The sequence below is a fragment of the Chaetodon trifascialis genome, chromosome 23 (assembly GCF_039877785.1).
Source record: "Chaetodon trifascialis isolate fChaTrf1 chromosome 23, fChaTrf1.hap1, whole genome shotgun sequence".
Taxonomy (NCBI): domain Eukaryota; kingdom Metazoa; phylum Chordata; class Actinopteri; order Chaetodontiformes; family Chaetodontidae; genus Chaetodon; species Chaetodon trifascialis.
In genome coordinates this window covers 2,321,763-2,322,500 of record NC_092078.1, presented here as the reverse complement: position 1 = coordinate 2,322,500, position 738 = coordinate 2,321,763, and positions in this window count along the sequence as shown.

Sequence of the window (738 nt, the reverse complement as noted above, 5' to 3'; positions counted from 1 at the left end):
ATTAATCATTCAGTGTTCAGTCATAAAATAACGGCTCGATGATTAGGAGAATCATTTTACAAATTCATCGTACTTTATGAAATAATTGGAGAAAGATAAAAAATAATAATTCAGTCGCATCAATAAAACTTAACCTGAAAGTTCACATTGCTCAGAGACTAAACTCTAATCATCTTAGACGTCATGAACAAATCGTACTTGACTCGGCGCCTCTTTGCTGTCGGTCCACCTGAGCTCAGACTGCTCAGCCGTCCTGTGGAGCATGACGTCTTCGTCTTCGTCCTGGACTCATCACACCTCACCAGCTGTTTGCAGCTTCACTCCAGAGACTCGATGACTCACTGAGTGTTCCTCAGAGCAGCGTCGAGCTTCTGGAGGAGCGTAAACACCCGCAGGGCCGAGACCTCTGCGGGGAGGAGCGAAAACCGATCCAGGATCCTGATCCTGGATCAGCAGCTGTAACTGATGTGAAACGCTACGGACAGACAGACGACGCAGCAGGTCGACACGATGCCTCTGCACCACTCTTTATTGTCACAGTTGCATCTTTTCTCGATCCAGTCGGGGTTTGTTGGTCCGCACCCCGACGCCAACAAACATACACGGTTCATGTCAACACACGTCACATTACAGATGGTTGGTAGCATTAAAACATGTCTACAGCATGTCCTCAAGACACCGTCCTCACGTCTTCCACTTCAAGCCAGGACTCGTTTTCCTAAAAGCATCTCGGCTGTC